This window comes from Indicator indicator, chromosome 21 (assembly GCF_027791375.1).
Source record: "Indicator indicator isolate 239-I01 chromosome 21, UM_Iind_1.1, whole genome shotgun sequence".
Lineage (NCBI taxonomy): Eukaryota > Metazoa > Chordata > Aves > Piciformes > Indicatoridae > Indicator > Indicator indicator.
Window position 1 is genome coordinate 4,005,131 of NC_072030.1, and position 17,566 is coordinate 4,022,696.

Here is a 17,566-nt window from a genome sequence, read left to right on the forward strand (position 1 = left end):
ATTCCTGCATTCTTAAGACATGATTTGTTTTTAAGTCACTGAGGCCACCAGTTTTCACAGAATCACCTGTGCAAATTTATCTCACTACTGATGATTTCATTCTGCCTTTTCCCAGATTTTTTTTCTGTTTCAAGATTTGCTTCTATCAGCCACATAGCCTCAGCTCTCTTTGTTTCACAAAGCTCTGGCTCCTTCTCTACCTTAAATGAGAGTGATGGGATCCATGTGGGACTCTGATTAGGTTCTTTGTACAGCAGATGCAGGATTTTATTTTGATTGATATTTATTGAGTTTGTATTTCATTTCAATAATGACAGAGATGATTTTGCATTACTTGTTTGTTAATAAACATTTTGCTCTTTACTGTTGGAAATAAAGTGGATTGTTAATGCAGATTGTATGATGCTACTATGGGTACCATGATGACTGATGAGGATTTTAAGGAATTAAAAAAAAAAAAAAAAAGAAGAAAACCAAGAAATAGCTGTTAAAGGCTGAGTTGAATTGTTGGAACCACTTGTTACAGGAGATTGTTCAGTGCTTTGTCTGTAGCAGTGTCTATTTAATACATGGCTGTTCTGCTGTAAAACAAAGTTAACTTAAGCCCAGCTGTCAGCAAATCTTCTTTGAGCAGCTTCTGAAAGCTGTTGAAGCTTTCTGTGGATGTGCTCAAATCACTGCATACTAAAATCCCCCAGTTTATAATTGTCAATATTGTTTCTAATTGTTCAAGAATGAACTAGGATGTTAAAATTTTCGTATAATCTTGGATAAATTTGAGTACTGCATCATTGGTTTTTTGGGGGTTTTTTTGGTTTTTTTTGTGGTTTTTTTTTTTTGCCTGAGGCCTTTGGGTTATTTGGTTTAAGCAGGAAAAAAGCTCCCAAGCCTCCTGACATTCAGCAGAAAGTATTAGCAATATACATGAGGAAGTAAAACAAGTTCTTCCCTCAGAGCCCTATCTACCAGAGCTCCCCAGCCTCTAGTCCTTCCTGCTAGTTACCCTCTCCCATGCAGAATTTGCTCATTCCTTTGGAAAAGATCAGTAGTTCAGAGGGGAAAAATACACTCAGAGGGGTGCAGGATGCCAGGAATGTGTTGTGTGTATTTGTGTGAAAAATGGTGCTGCAAAACCAGCAGCAGCCTTGCCCAAAGGTGCACAGCCTACCCAGGGAATCAGTGGCTTTAGGCCACCTCTCAGCTCTACTGCAAATGTTTCTTTCACCCCGCAATCTTAAAACTGCCTTGGTTTTGGTTTTTTTTTTCTCCTTATAACTGCAAGGGGACTTTCATAACTAGAACAAAGTCTATAAACTGTTAAAGTGAGGGTTTAAAATTGATAAATGAACAACATAACTGTTGTTGGCTCCTATGTTTTTCATGTCTTTTGTATTGTTGTGGTCTAAAAAATGGGTTATCACAGCAAGTAAAGGAAACATGGCAGGCATGGTGCTCTCATTATATCAAGGAATTTAGAGCTGGATAGCAGAAAGAGCTAGCTTCTCTGTATAAAATCTATATGACTTGAACCAGAAAGAAGTGTTTTTTTCCCTCTGATGATGTACAGGGTTTACCAGTATGCTACAAATCAAGATAGTGATGGTCATATTGAGGAATTGTGCAAACTTGTTTGGGAATGAATGGGGCTTTGAATATGAGTTGTCACATTTCAGTGGTTAGAGGTTTTGAGAACTTCAGCAGATATACATTATGTCATGTGAATATTTCAGTGGCCAAGGGGATTATCAAATCTGTGTGAGCACAGCTTTAGCCTTCGGAGGGTGCATGTCCTGGAAAAACTAAATATTCAGAGTAGAAAGGGGATGAACTGCATGGGAAGCAGGCTGCCCTTGGCTTCCCTGCTTACTCACAGGATCACAGAATGATAAGGGTTGGTAGTGACCTCTGAAGATCATCTAGTCCAAGCCCCCTACCAAAGCAGGTTCTCCTAGAGTAGGTTGCACAGGACAGCATCCAGGTGGGTTTTCAGTGACTCCAGAGATGGAGACTCTACCACCTCTCTGGGCAGCCTGTTCCAGTGCTCTGTCACCCTCAAAGTAAAGAAATTCCTCCTCGTGTTTGTACTGGTTTGAGGCCAGACAGATCCTCTCTTGTCCCGAAAGGGACAAAAGAATGAGACTCACACAAACGGATTGGAGAGTGATGGAAAGTTTAAATGGAAAAGCAATTGGTGAAGCTACAAAAGACTACAAAGGATAGTGCCAAGAATATCCCAAAAGCATACAGAACCCCTCACAGATTTCCCAAAGCTTCCCGATCCTTTCCTTCTCCCCACCTGAGGGTAAACCCAAAACCCCCAGGGCTCTTTCTTCCCCCTCCCACTGCTAGGCAAGTCTCAGGCTGGCCAGGTCTGAGACTGCCCCCCCCTCCATCCTCCTCCTGGCATTAGGCCTAGTCAGGCCTAAGTGGCCTTGAGGATACTCCCCCGGCATTACCCGATAAGAAAGCATCTCCCATGGGAGCAGAGAGGGAAGAAAGAGGAAGAGAATGACTCTGCAGATGGCCTTATAGGGCGCAGGATTTCTGGGTAGAAATACGCCGTTTCCTGTGTCCACCCCTACTGGGTGGGCACCCAGGACACCAGAGGTGTAATTTATGTGGCAGTAGGAGGGGGCATCCAGCCTAAACTGCCACAGTGTTTTAAACGGATCTTCCTATGTTCCGTTGAAATTTCTACTCCTTGAAGATGTAACACTGTCAGGATCGGTGAAGACATTTCCCTTACAGTCTCCCTGCAGTTTTCTGCAGTCTGTTTAGAGGACACATCATAGAATCAGTCAGGGTTGGAAGGGACCACAAGGATCAGCCAGTTCCAACCCCCCTGCTATGGGCAGGGACACCTCACACTACATCAGGCTGGCCAGAGCCTCATCCAGCCTGGCTGCAAACACCTCCAGGGATGGGGCCTCAACCACCTCCCTGGACAACCCATTCCAGGCTCTCACCACTCTCATGGGGAAGAACTTCTTCCCTACGTCCAGCCTGAATCTCCCCACTTCCAGCTTTATTCCATTCCCCCTAGTCCTGTCACTCCCTGACACCCTAAAAAGTCCCTCCCCAGCTTTCTTGTAGCCCCCTTCATATACTGGAAGGCCACAAGGAGGTCACCTCAGAGCCTTCTCTTTTCCAGACTGAACAGCTCTAACTCTTTCAGTCTGTCCTCATAGGAGAGATGCTCCAGCCCTCTGCTCAACCTCATGGCCCTTCTCTGGACACCTTCCAGCATGTCCATAGCCCTCTTGTAATAGGGGCTCCAGAACTGGATGCAGTACTCCAGGTGGGGTCTCACCAGAGCTGAGCAGAGGACGAGAATCACCTCCCTTGACCACACTTCTCCTGATGCAGCCCAGGCTCTGGTTGGCTTTCTGGGCTGCAAGTGCACACTGACAGCTCATGTTGAGCTTCTCCTCCACCAGCACCCCCAAGTCCCTCTTCTCAGGGCTGCTTCTCAGGTATTCAAAACCCATGCTTGCTTGGGTGGGGTTTTTCCCAGGCTGTTATCTGTAATGTTAATGTGAGCACTTTGTTCTGTTTAACATGTGGTAACACTCCCTCAGTCATTATGCCACAGACCAAAGACGGTGCAATGGTGGGACATCACTTTAAATCAAGGCTTCAATGTCCCTGGTAAAATCTTATCTGATGGCAGCCGATGGTGAACTGATGCATATCAGAAAGAAAATGATGTGTTTTGGTAATGTATTCTGTTCTCCAGGCTGCATTTCAAAATGTCCTTCAAACCCACAAGCCAGCAATTCCTTATGCCTTATTTGTGAGCTGAAAGGACTTGTGGCTCAAAAACTGGCTTCAAAGTGGTGTAAAGGGTAAAAGGAAGCAGTCATGAGAAAGGTTGCTGAAGAGCAGGTGTGTTGACTCCTGAATGTGAATCATATGTTACTCATCACTTCTGCCTGCCTGGTTGAAATGATGATATTAGGCTAATTAAAAATGCAGAGGTATTTGAGAAGGGTAGGATTTATGTTGGTAATTTACTCAGGTGAAATTAAACTACACATTTAAGGCTTATGTATAAATACATAATTCAGCAGGCTGCTATGAAGAATTATCTCTTGCCAGTTGCTTTGCCTGAAATGTGGAATCATCGTAGCAGTTATGGGCTGCCTTTTCTTTTTGAAGGTGAACTGCCAATTGATATCCAGAGATACTGTTGAGTAATTCCTCCTTCCATCCATTCTTGCTGATGCTGTCTCTTTAAGCTTAATGCTTCTTACAGAATTTTTGTCTTTTTCTCTTTAGGACCTGATTCTATCTTCTAATCAATTTTTTTTTTGTTTGTTTTGTGTTTAGTTGGCCAGGGCTGAAATCAATCTTCTCTGTGATCATTACCTTTTGTGATCATATTTAACTTAATTGAGATACCTGTGCTTGAAAGATTTAGGTTGCACTTTTTGCTGATATTGCTGTATGGTTCCAGCATGTACGTGCCTGACAGCTGAGCTGGAGATATGCATCCTTAACTGGAGGGAACACTGATGGCTTAAGCTCAGGTGCATTCTTGGCAGGGATCCCTGTTACAGGCTTCTGAGAGACACTTAGGTGTGCAGAGAGGGATGCAAACACAGTATTCTCTCAGAGTTGCTGGCAAGATGGACTGAGATGCCCTAATTTTCCATCCAGTTAGGTATTCTCCATCTTGCATCTCGGCAACATTAAAAAAAAATATTAAAATTCCCTCGTTCTGTGAGCTGCTTTTTCCCTCTCTGTGGGAAAAACTCCATGGGTCAGTGGAGTTTTAATGTTAGTTTTGCAGATAGGGTTTGCCCTTTTTTCTGTGTCTGTCCCAGGCAACCAGCACCAGAACAAGAGGACTCAGTCTCAAGCTGTGCCAGGGGAAGTTTAGGCTCAAGGTGAGAAGAAAGTTCTTCACAGAGAGAGTTGTTAGACTTTGGAATGTGCTGCCCAGGGAGGTGGTGGAGTCACCATTCCTGGAGCTGTTCAAGAGGGGATTCGTTGTGGCACTCAGTGACATGGTTTAGCAGTCATGAGGTCTTGGGTGGCAGGTTGGACTTTGATGATCCTTGAGGTCTTTTCCAACCTTGTGGATTCTGTGATTCTGTGGAATGTCAGTCACTACTGCCACTGGTGGCCAACAGTGGCAGAAACTTCAGCTAAAGGAGTTCCTTACTGTATCTGTCTGTACAAATGATAACTTGGGTGATGAGCAGGGAAAGGTGGAAGGGTTTAAAGCAGGAAAAGGCAGGAGGGTTTGAAGCAGGAAAAGGCAGGAGGGTTTGAAGCAGTGTGTTCCCAACTAGAGGCAGCTCAAGGCAACTGCAGTGTTTTCCCAAAAGCTGCAGGAGGGCTCTTGGCAGTGATGGGGCATCACCTCCAAGGGGAATGCAAATGATTGCACCACATCTTTGCTTCCCTGGCTCATGACAGCTCCTGTCTAAGTGATACAAAGCCATAGAATCCTAGAATGGTTTGAGATGGAAGGGACCTCCAAAGGTCTAGTCCAACCTCCCTGCACTCAGAGGTGACATCCTCCACTAGATCAGGTTGCTCAGAGCCTTGTTGAGCCTGACCTTGAATATCTCCAGGCAGGGGACCCCCTCGGGCAACCTGTTGCAGCATCCTGCCACCCTCATGGTGCAGAACTTGCTCCTAACATCCAGTCTACGGATGCCCCCTCTCTGGAGGTGTTCAAGGCCAGGTTGGATGAGGCCTTGAGCAGCCAGGTCTAGTGGAAGGTGTCCCTGCCCATGGCAGGGGGGTTGCAACTGGATGATCTTTAAGGCCCCTTCCAACCTCAACCCTTCTATGAATTCCATGAAATAAGCTACATGCTGCTTTGGAAAATATTGTCTTCTGCAGTCCTTTGAGTCAAACTCCTTACAATCTGTATTCCTTTAGACCCTAGAGAGAAAAAAAAAAATGTGAGACTTGTATTTCCACATGCTAATTCTTTGATTCCTGAGCTGGATCAATCTAGGTGTGTAGCTATCAAAGACATTTCAGTTGAGCAAACAAAACTGAAAGCAGAGAAAGAGATTTTCCAGTAAGTACAGTAAGCTAAATGTCAAAACTCCCTACCTTTCTCTGGCTAAGGTCTTTTGTAAAAAACAGAGCAAGGTTTATTTAAGGGAACAAACCAGCTGTGCAGCTGTGGCCATAAGGCTTTGCATGAGATTCTCTCTAAAGCCTCTCATTTCGAGGTGAGGCAAAGCCAGTGTAGTGTGAGATAGGAAGGGTGAAGTGGATGATGCCTGGCTGATTCCAGAAAAGGCTGGTTGTGGTTGATATGACACTCCTGAGGGTGTGACAGACCCAGCTGCTCCAGGTGGCTGAGGTTACCCTGCTCCATTTGCTGCCAAGCTGTTTGCAGCGCTTGCCCCAGTGATGCCTGCTGCAGAATGGCAAGGGGTGATATCTTAATGTGATAGAAGAAACCAAGCTGTCATTTATAAAGATATCAGGGAATAGATCAAAGAAGATCTACTAGAAAAACCTGATTAAGTTGTCCCTGAGGATCAAGGGGACATCTGTTTGCAAATCCACAAGTAACTCTCAGTGGAAGAAAAAAGTTGTTCTGTCTTGCACTGCTAAACACAAAACCAAGTCAAATCTCCCCATGCAAGAACACTGCTCATCCTCACAGCTGACCATAGCAGAGGGAGACTGGACTTGTTCTTGTACTGCTTACCCTGCCTCCTGGAACCTTGGAGATTGGTAGCTCACCTAGACCTCCATTGATTAGGAAGCAGTTAAGAGAAGGAGAAACTCCAAACTAAATCACAGAATCCCAGAATCAACCAGGCTGGAAAAGACCTCAGAGATCATCAAGTCCAACCTATTACCCAACACCACCTGACAGCTAAACCATGTCACCGAGTGCCACAACCAATCCCGTCTTGAACACCTCCAGGGACGGTGACTCCACCACCTCCCTGGGCAGCACATTCCCCTGGCCAATTACTTTCTGTGAAGAACTTTCTCCTCACCTCCAGCCTAAACGTCCCCTGGTGCAGCTTGAGACTGTGTCCTCTTGTTCTGGTGCTGGTTGCCTATCAGAAGAGACCAACCCCCTCCTGGCTACAATCTCCCTTCAAGTAGTTGTAGAGAGCAATGAGGTCTCCCCTGAGCCTCCTCTTCTCCAGGCTAAACAATCCCAGCTCCCTCAACCTCTCCTCATAGGGCTTGTGCTCCAGACCTCTCCCCAGCCTTGTTGCTCTTCTCTGGACTCATTCATGATCCCATCTCCTTTAACTTCAGGTACCCTGCCGAAATGTTGGGTAGTAACCTGTGTTCAATCTCTTAAAAAGCTACTTAGCAGTTGTTCTGAAATTAGAGATGAGTGGTTCTTGTAGCAGTATGGGGGGAACTGCCTGAGTATATATTAAAAATTGACATTTTGATGTGGTGAGGACTACCAACCATGGCTTTCATAAAGCAGAATGGCTCTTTAGCACATCCAAATTTAATGATTCAATCAGTCAGGTTCTACATGACCGACGTCTCATGCCACAGTTGAGTTGAGTTTGAAAAGGCCCTTCACAGAACAAGGCTACATAAACTGTGAAGTCTAGGATAGGGCAGGAGTATAAGCACCCTTCAGCTGAGTACTTAAAAGAGATGTACCAGATGGAGCACCTCTGTGAGCATCTTTCCCCTCAACACCTTCTGTGAGCCCTCAGGTTTCTCCAGTCTGATGTTGCTTCCTGTGTGTGGCAATCAGAGGGTCCAGCTTGGAGTAAGGTCCAGCACAAAGTGAAGGGAAAAGTAAAGTGAGAGTCATTGTGTTTCCTCAGGGCTGGGCTTGCTGCATGCCCTGCTCCCTAGAGTGCCTGTTGGCAAAGACAACAATTCTGCAGTCACACCCTGTGCTTCTTGGGTGCTGTCACACCGTGGCATAGCTTTGTGAAGGAGAACTAGTCTTCTGCTGGTAGAGATGCACATCTAGAGGACACAGTGCATTTCCCCAGGTTGGATGTGACTGTGCAAATACAGGGATGCTGCTGTGGTTTGTAAGATGCAGAGCACGGTGCAGGGAGTGAAGGCAGGCAAAACAAGATGTCTTTCCCAGGTGAGAGAAGGACATGCAGTCAGGAATAGAGGTTGTCTTAGCTAAAGAGGTCAAAAATGGCAGGGCTCTCTTTGTCTTCTGCTTAACACCTGGAAATCACTGTGGGAAAGGGAGGTTTGTTTCCTCCTGGTTTCTTTGTTTCAGCTGCTGCCACACACGGTGTTAGAGTTTATTCATCCATAAGCCCTAATTATGTACTACAGGAGGAACATCATGTCTGGAAAGAGACAGGTAAACTAAGCAGCTGCAAACTGAAGCTCTAAATAGAAATCCCTGTATTCCCTTCTCAATTTCTGACAGCCCATAGGGCAGAGCTGAATTTTGTGCCACAGCCTTGCTCAAACTGCGGTGCTGGAATTCATTCCATGCTGGAGGCCAGGCTGCTTTAGCCCTTTCTTGAAGTGTTCAGTCCCTAACTTAGTTTCCATCCAGTTCATCACCAAGGACATATCCCACACCTTCTATACAGTCACAGAATTGCAGAGCATTAGGGGTTAGAAGGGACCTCGAAAGATCATCCAGTCCAACCCCCCTGCCAGAGCAGGGTCACCTAGAGTAGGACACACAGGAACACATCCAGATGGGTTTTGAATGTCTTCAGAGAAGAAGACTCCACAACCTCTCTGGGCATCCTCATCCAGGGCTCTATCACCTTCACAGTGAAAAAAATTTTTCCTTATGTTCATGTGGAACCTGCTATGCTCCAGCTTGCACTCTTTGCCTCTTGTCCTATCATTGGACATCACTGAGTGGAGCCTGGCTCTGGCCTCCAAACACTGCCCTTCACATCTTTATCAACAGGAATGAGGGCACCCCTCAGGCTCCTCTTCTTCCAGCTCAAGAACCTCAGCTCCCTCAGCTTGTCTTCACATGATGTTCCCCTCCCTTCAGCATCTTTGTGGCTCTGTTCTGGTCTCCTTCAAGCTGTTCCCTGAGGTCTTTCTTGAAATGAGGAGCCCAGAACTGGACATACTATTCCAGTCCTATCTGCTTGTGCTGGTTTGAGGCCAGCCAGAACATCTCTTGCCCCGAGAGGGACAAAAGAATGACACATGCAAACGGATTGGAGAGTGATGGAAAGTTTAAATGGAAAAGCAACTGGTGAAGCTACAGAGAACTACAAACTACAAAGCATAGTGGAAAAGAACATCCTAAAGCATACAGAACCCCTCACAGAATTCCCAAAAGCTTCCCAATCCTCCCTTCCTCCCACCTGAGGGTCTACCCAATCCCTCAGGGCTCTTCCTTCCCCCCCCCACCGCTGCTAGGCAAGTCTCAGGCTGGCCAGGTCTGAGACTGCCCCCCCCCCTCCATTCTCCTCCTGGCATTAGGCCTAGACAGGCCTAAGAGGCCTTGAGGATACTCCCCCGGCATTACCCGATAAGAGAGGACATCTCCCATGGGAGCAGAGAAGGAAGAAAGAGGAAGAGAATGACTCTGCAGATGGCTTTATAGGGCGCAGGATTTCTGGGTAGAAATACGCCGTTTCCTGTGTCCACCCCTCTGGGTGGGCACCCAGGACACCAGAGGTGTATCTCATGTAGCAGTGGCAGGGGGCACCCAGCCCAAACTGCCACACTGCTTCACCCTACTCTTGGATTCTGAGGACTCAAGCAAGAGGATTTAAGTATCTTTCAAGTGGCAAAATCACCCCTGATTGTGTTAAAGAAAACAGAACTAGAAAGCACTCCAAAATGTAAGCAAATATTGGTATCTGAGCAAAGAGATCTGTCCATATATTAATGAAATTTCCATTTTGCAGCTGACATTTCCATATATGGAGCATTTCTTGTGCTGTGAGCTGTGCAGAAAAGACACTTGCTTTAGAATGCCTACTTCATCATGAGTTAACTGCAAACCACGTCTCATTTTACTGTGGTTAATTAAAAACCCCAACAAGTCTGCTTTGAGTGCAGTGCAGTAATGCTAATTTTATAACCTAGCTTATCAGGGCATTCTGACCCCCTTTTTAGGTTCTTCCAGGCAGATGCCTACAGCACTGAAAACCAGAAAAATCTGAAGAAGAAATACCAGACTAGATAGTGAACTAAATATTAAATAAAAATGACCTCAGTCTGTCCAACTGCAGGCAGTATTTAGGGGACATTATGGGTTTAATAAGCTCTTTGCCACCTTACTTTTTCTTATTAATAGCCAGCTCCAGACTACAGAGTCAACCATGAATATTTAAGCTTGCTGATAACCTAGAAATATAACCCAAGATGTGCAGAGCAGCCACGGAGAGGTACTTACATTTTTGAAGGCAGAAATCCTCTTGGCTTCAATGGGAATTTCACCTGAGTGGAAGCCTTAGGATGTGGTGCAATTGAATTAGGTGAAATGAGAAATAAATGGCTCTAGTGAAATGAAAAAACATTTAGAGTGGGGTTTCTATGTGGAACAAGCTGTGTTGGTTGCAGTTACCAATGATAAATTTGCCATTTCTAACTCATTGATCTATGGTTACAAACTTAACTAGCAAATCTAGGAGTAAGATCCTATTTGAAGCAGGTGGAGAATTCAGCCTCTTTAGAACATGTGTACAACTGAGAATCTGGCTCTACAGAGCCACATTTCTGCTGCAGTTCACAGCAGTGAATGCTAACACATTTCATGAGCCATCTCATTGAAGTTAATCAAGGTGTAGGGAGAGAAAATGTGCCTCAGTCATCAGAACCAACATCAGAAAACAATTTTGTTGGAGAAATAATGTGACAAGTGAAAGTACTGGAGCAAAACAACTTGCTGTAGAGGTTATTGTGTATTTCATTGTGGGGGATAAAAAAAAAAAAAAAAAGGTCAGTTTTGCTGCATTCTGTCTTTTTAAATTTAAGATACTTTTTTCCCCACCTGAAAAATTATGGTATGGAAAGAACACTTAAAGCTAATGGAAGTAATGCAATAGGGGAAAGAAAAAAAAAAAAAGGCAGTAAGTGTAATAAGCAGGCTCTTTTCCCATGTTGATAGGAATTCATCACAAAGGCAATAGTCACCTCCACTTGCTTTCATTGGGCTGACATTCAGAGGGAGGAAATGTGTCCCTGCTCATTTAATCCTTGGATGGCAACTAAAATGGCACAAATCACTTCTTTTACATAACTTACCTAGATTACAATTTATGTGCAATGAGGATAACTAATCCAGGAGTCTGGGTGAAACTGTGAGTAAAATCCTGGCTGAAGAGAGCATGCTCCTTTGTTCACTGAGGGAGCCTCTGTAAAATCTACAGTTGCACTGATTTTTTTTTTTTTTTATTTTTTTTTTTTTGTCAGAGTAGCACTTAGGGTTTTCAAGTCTGCTCCAGGAAGATTGCAGAACTGGGTGGTTGCTTTACAACACCACGGTGAAGAAACAACCAGAGGGAGAGGGCTCTGCAAAATCTGCTGAATTAAAATCAGAGTGTGTACTCAAGTTTGTCTTTAGTATTATGCTCATGTGTGTAGAAAGAGAAGAAATTATACAGAAAGTTTTGCCAGTCTAGAACCTTGCAAACGTTCTTTTCACCTTCTAAGACTTCTCCTGTTTCAGGTGAAACATTTGTATTGTCTGATAGTGATGTGTCTGCTCTGCTGCAGGAAGTACATCATGTACCTAAAGTCTCCTCTTCATAGTGTACATTTTTATGAATTAGTCAGCATGTCATGCCTAGGGAAATACTAAAAATTAGCAGAGTAGAACCTGTTGGGTGTGGAAAAGGCCTATGTGTCTGTCTGCTATAAAGTGTGGCATTAAAGCCTGATTCCAGATCTAGAGCTCACTAACTCATTGTGCGGGTTCCAGTTGCTTTTGTTAGGCTTTTGTTCGTGCCTGTAGTCCCCAGAGAAAAAAATAGGCAAGATATTAAAATCATACTGTGCTTAATGGGATGAAGCCTAAAAGTAACTTGGACTGTTCCTGTTCTGTTTTAAATGTTTGCTTTGCTAGTTCCCTTATGATTGAAGTAGTCATACTTAGCCTCAAGGACCTCTGTGTTGAAATTATTTTCTAGCATTTTATAATGTTATGATAAAAATCTGTTCAGTCCTTCACATTTGCAGAAATAGAGTTCTTCCTAAATACATCAATCTTTTTTTTTTTTCTTTCTTTCAAAAAGAGAACCTCTGGTTTAGAAACTCAGGCAGTTCAATAGCTAGAGTTTTCTATCACTTAAGCTGTGTAACATCTGAATTATTTCCTTCAATATGTAATATCTACTTAGTAGATCAGTCATTTCAGAGACAAACAGAGATGGGGAAGTTTTTATATGAAAGAGTGCAATCCTCTTTCTTAGTTGATCTTTTTGAAGAGACATTTTCTCATATGCTGGCAATCTAATCTTTGGAATGGTACTCATTTATCTTTTGAATGCAGCATGAAATGAAAACCCTAAACACTTCTGGTCATTAAAGATCCAGTTGAACCTGTATCCTGTTTCAGCTCAGGTAACTACACTCTCCCTCCTTTAGCAATGTCACTCAGGAAATTACTCATTTGAAATAGCTATCTGGTGGCATCCATGCCTCAACTTCCATAGATGGCTACATCTGTGTGAGAGGTTACAGATCCTTACAACTGTGGATGGTAATTACATGGTTTTAAGTGTAACTGACTCTTAGGTGGAGTACAAGCATGCAAGCGTGTAAGAGTGAGCTCAGCTCGTACACTGTCTGCATTGCACTGCCTGGAAAGTATTGATACTGATGATCTGCACAGAAAGGTTCACCAGGGCCAAGCAGAAGTTTTTGCACACCTACTACATCTTCTTACTGTGAGCTGCTAGGCATTGGGGCTCTTTGAGCTAAGAAAAGTTGGAGGGGCACTCAAACTCTGATTAGGATCCTCTGCGTCACTCTCGTGTGCTGCAGCCACCCAGCCTCTTTCTATAGCCTGCTAGTTTGTCACCACTGTGGGCTATAGATACTCCTCAGTGGAAGGGAGATTAAGTAGATTGTTCTCATTACCAATATAGTGTTTTAACAAGTAGCCAGGATGGATCTGTCCTGCCTTTTGCAGTTGAGCCACTGAGCTTGAAAACCAAGGAAGGTTTTCATGCTCAGAAGTAGCTTTGTAGCCATGAGGAGAACGTCGGTTCTTCTCTTGAGTGTTATCAAAATCTGGAAGTTGGTCAGAAGGTGTGGCCAGTGCATGTGTTTTACTTGCTGAATTCCAATGAAGAGATATTTGGCAAAGATTATTGTAGGTTCTAGGTGGTACTGCACTGTGGGAGACACGTTGGTAATAGTTTATACAAGGAAAAAATTCTCTCTGGAAATTCTTTGTGGTTATGAGACTGAGTGCTTTCTCTGGTTTGCTTTTGTTTTTCTCTTTGCCAAAGACTGTGTCAGTCCCTGTGGAAAGTAAGTTTAGCAGTGTGGCAGGACAGCTTCTTTTTTTTTTTTTTCCTGCCAAATATTCTTCTGTCCCTTTCTACAACAGCTGTCCTGTCCACCTCTTATGACAGCCTTAGCTCAGGAACACCTATCAATATGTCCAGAATGAATTAAACACAAAGAAAAAAACCTCTGCCTGCCACAAGAGACTTTTGGTTTGTATCTGTTACAACTCAGGCAGAATGTGAATCCCCCAGTTAATGGAAGCTGCTTTTCAGGATTAGACTTTCATTGCCAGCTAAGGCCTAGCTTTGTCCTTCCCCTTTACTTGTTTTGTTTTGCACCCTCAGCATGTCCAACACAGAATTTTTCAATTCTTTCTGTAAAACTGCGTGGAGAAAGCAGAGATTTAATTCATAACCTCAGAAATTTTCTTCGATTTTCTCATCAAAAATCTTGTTTCTCCTCCAACTTTTATAGAGTTCAAAGCTGATGTGGTTTGTGAGACGTGTGCTGGTAGCAGCAACAACTCCCTCAGCAGTCCCATTAATCATGTATAGGCTGGGCAGTCAGATACAGTGTGATAATGCCTAGCTGTTCCTGAGGCCTCTGTTTTGAGATGACTGAGCCATCTGTTTTGATTTGAAGAGAGCTTTGATTTACTTTTCAATCTCCCTCCCCTCCCATCTTTCCTCAGAAGGCTTTATGAAGTGTAGTCATTACTGAACAAGGTGAAAGAAAGTTGCATGTATAGATGGAGGGTGGTAAGTCACAGAGAATGCAAGAATCTGATCAATAAGGGCTAGAATTTCCTGATAATCTAATGTCTGTCTCACTGATTAGACTGTGTGCATAGGGTCTTTTCAGATCCCCACACGTGATATATAGCTTACAAATGGAAACAAAATTAAACACAAAATTAGATAAGAAGGAAGAAATCCACTACTGGCTTGTCCAGCTGCTACAAAAAGATATTATCTCTGTTCATGCTGTAGGTTGTCCTGGAACTAGTAATAGTTTCCTTATGGGATGTTAAATAAATGAATTGGTGTGTTAAATCCATTATTATATCTTCTTGCTCCAATCAGCCAAGTGAAATTGGTCACTTGTTAGTCCATTTACTGAATAAGTTTCAACAGCGAACTGCTTCACTGTAAGAAAAATAAATTGCGGTAGCTCCATCGCAGGAAATTCTTCCAGGAATAAAGAACACCCAAAATGGGAAATGTAATTCAGTTGACATTGCTGCTCTGTTGACTCTTGTGGAATAGTGGAAGACACCTCACCTCATTGCATTGGATGTGATTTTTCATGAGTGCTGAATTGAATCTAGCTGAAGAGAGTTATCTGTAGGGTAATCACATTCTCAGAGATCCTGTTTCTCTCTTGTCTACATTATTGTATATTAAATGCCAGGCTAAAGGTTCTAGACAGGTTTTTAAGCTGAATGGAGATGTGAAATTAGGAAAGAATTAGGGGAATAATTTTATGTCAATCAAAGCTTGTGTGAGCAACCCCAAATCTCAGTATTCCACTGCAGGAGAGAGAGTATTTTTGAGACATGAAGAAAAGGGTCCAGTCAAACTAAGAAATAACTCCTTAATTTTCTTTTTCTTTTCCCTATTAGAATGCATTGCTTTTGAACATAAACACACAGCTGAAGGGCTGACCATAACTGAACCACAATGTAAAATCCAAAATACATTGTAAACATTATACAATGCCCTACAGGCTTCCTGGTTTCCATAACCTTTTTGTTTACACTGTCAGCTGTATTGAATCAGATGAGATTCTTGACCTATTAAATTTGGTGAAAAGTGATTTTATAAAAACCTAATTTATCTGATGGAGTCATAAAAGGCTTTGTCAGTCTTTACCCCACTGAGTTGTCTTACACTGTGAGCAGTCATATTGATTTCAATTGTCTAGTAATGATGAAAAGTAAAGCTCAGTGTAGGAGCAGGTGGCTGAAAACACCAGCCAAGGATAAATTAATCCATAAAACATCATTAATAGAAGGAATATAGAGTGGCCATATGTATTCATAACACCAGTTTGAAAGGAACATTTTATTCAGAACAGATGAGTGATTTATCTGGCACTGATAGATTCATAGAATGATTTGGGTTGGAAGAGACCTTAAAGATCATCTAGTGCCAAGCCCCACACCGTGGGCACAGACACCTTCCACTAGCCCAGGTTGCTCAAGGCCTCATCCAACCTTGCCTTAACACTTCCAGGGAGGGAGCATCCACAACCCCCCTGGGCAACCTGTTCTGTAAAGAACTCCTTCCTAATCGCCAGTCTAAATCTGCCCTTCTCAGGCTTCAATCCAATCCCTCTCATCCCTATCACTGCAAGACCTTCTCAAAAGTCCCTTCCTGGCTTTCTTGTAGTACTTTCTTCAGGTACTGCCAGGCCACTCTAAGGTCTTCCCAGAGCCTTCTCTTCTCCAGGCTGAACAGTCCCAACTCTCTCAGCCTGTCCCTATAGAGGAGGTTTTCCAGTTCTCTGATCACCTTTGTGGCTCTCCTCTGGACCTGCTCCAGCAGCAGGATGTCCTTCCTATGCTTGGGGCCCCCAGAACTGGACACAGTACTCCAGGTAGGGTCTCAGCAGAGGCAACCTGTTGCAGTGTTCCACCACTGTCATGGTAAAGAACTTGTTCCTGACATCCAATCTGAATCTACTTTAATTTAAAACCATTTAAAATAAGTTATGCTTGTTGAGGAACTTAAGCACAGAAGCAAAACTAGGAATACAAGGTCTAATTCCAGTCTTTCTGTCTTGTGCTTATCAAATATCTTGGAATATTATGTGAATATTGGTACTGTTTGGGAATGTTGCCACAAGGTAGGTGGCAGAAGCTTGCTTAGCACAGAGCATCTTTTCTCTAGAGTACATAGAAAGACATCATCTTTAAGTATGTTTGGAGTGTTGTTGGTTTGTTTTTACAGTGTAGAGGAGGATAGAAGAAGGGAAAAATAACCCCCAAAACTGATATTCCTGGAAGTTGATTGAGGAGGGAGCGTGGAATGTATTTCATAAAGTGCATTGCATCAGCCAGGACTAGATGGTCTCTTTCTAATCCCATTTAGGGACTATAAACAAGAATTATACATTGATAAATTGCTTATTTCAAGCAGACTTTAGCAGAGGATTTCAATTTTGAGCCAGGCAGCCAACAATGTGACTCGATTGTCATGTTGTTAAATTAAAGCAGCATCTTTTTTGTTGTACCATATAAAATAGCACTAATAGGAGGAACCGTGGTGATTTACGGACGTGGAAGTTATTTCCTCTTCAGAATCAGCTTTAATGAATGTGTCATCGAAAAAGGATGGAGATTAGAGATGTTTATTGATCTTAATAATCAGCTGTTTTATGAAATTCCCTGCAACTGTTCCAAGATGCCACTGTGAGGCATGGGATGTACAAAGACCTGGTATAAAGCCATCCCAAGTCATATGTTCCCTTCCATGAGTAAAGATCCTGAGATCATCTCCAAGGACACAGCTGTCTTGAGACAGCCAGGTGGATTTTCTGTTTCTTTGGGTTTTTAAAAGCCAAGGTAAAACCTCCTTAAAAAAAAAAAAACTTTGTGCTGGAAAGAGGAATTGATTTCTCTGTTGCTAAGGACTGACTTGGCTGTACATGATTCCTCCTACTTTCAGAAAGAGAATCACAAGCAAGGCTTTTAGTTGACCCCATCTATTTTGTGGCTGTGTGATGTATGTGTAATACAGCTCGTATTCGACTGAGCAGATCTGTCTGTTAGAAGTCCTGAGAAAGGAGTGCAAACATTGCTTGTAAATGTTGGCAGATAGTCACAGTATTCATGAATTCTCATTTATTTTGTTCCTACTTCCTTCTCAAAAACACCCAGTGTTGTTGTGATGTGAGCATTCTGTTACTTCCAGAAATTAATTTGAAAGTGAGATAATCTAATCCAAATTCAGTGTAAATAGAAATGCTGCTAAAATATGCTTTCAAGACTAACGTAGGATTCTGTGTGTGCTGGGGGGTGTAGGTCATTGCTTGTTTTCAGCAAACAAGGATTTCTCTGTCCAACTTGTGCATTACTAATTCTAAACCATAATTTGTGATTTTTGTATACATCTGCTCTGTGGAGATCAGTACAAAGAAAATACTACAGTTATCCACTTGTGTTTTCCAACAGTGGATACCTGTG

At 43.1% G+C, this 17,566-nt stretch overlaps 1 protein-coding gene across 2 annotated transcripts in view; it reads left to right on the top strand.

Annotated features, from left to right (window-relative positions):
* Positions 1-17,566, top strand: part of NELL1 (neural EGFL like 1) — a 310,625-nt gene that overhangs the window by 239,052 nt on the left and 54,007 nt on the right. The window lies entirely within an intron of this gene.